Below are 617 nucleotides of genomic sequence, written 5' to 3' on the forward strand. Positions count from 1 at the left end.
TGATTTGGAGGATATGGTAGTGGACATCGGTTACTGGTTCAAGGGTAGCACAAATCGGAAAGGATACCTGACAGGTATGCATGTTTGATACTATTAAGTGTAATACTGAAATGCTGAGCTGTAGAAAATATATGATATGGATTTAATGTCTAAAACAGAGTTTTGTGAGCTCCATGAAGCGGAGTACATGGAGGTCCTCCTGCATATCTCGGTCCGTTGGCTAAGCCTTGAACGTTGTGTGACCAGGATCCTGAGGCTGTATGAACCTCTGGCCAGCTACTACAAATCTGCTAGTATGGTCATCAATTTTCAATTTCATTATGCAGCAACTACATGGATTGTTAGTCACATACTTGTATTAATGACAACCTCTTGTTTTGTGTTATTTATTTGTTGATTCAAGATGAAAATCAGGCCAGGTTCAAGAGACTTGTGCAGACATTCACTGACCCCATGACAGAAGTGTACCTGCTGTTCTTCCAAGCCACCGTACCAACTTTCACTTCTTTCAACTTGCTGCTTCAGAGAGAGCAGTCATCAATATTTTTGTTACATGATGAGGTGGGATTGGATTTTGCAGTTTTTTTCCATTCTGTGTATCTTGCTGATATCTGCAG

General features: G+C 40.7%; 1 long non-coding RNA gene across 1 annotated transcript; it reads left to right on the top strand.

Annotated features, from left to right (window-relative positions):
• LOC123484931 lies at positions 1-588 on the top strand. The gene is made up of 3 exons (XR_006658788.1): positions 1-74; positions 159-293; positions 404-588. It is a non-coding gene; the product is annotated as an uncharacterized LOC123484931 (long non-coding RNA).
• Positions 589-617: the final 29 nt, after the last annotated feature.

This window comes from Coregonus clupeaformis, unplaced genomic scaffold (assembly GCF_020615455.1).
Source record: "Coregonus clupeaformis isolate EN_2021a unplaced genomic scaffold, ASM2061545v1 scaf0498, whole genome shotgun sequence".
NCBI classification, from domain to species: Eukaryota; Metazoa; Chordata; class Actinopteri; order Salmoniformes; family Salmonidae; genus Coregonus; species Coregonus clupeaformis.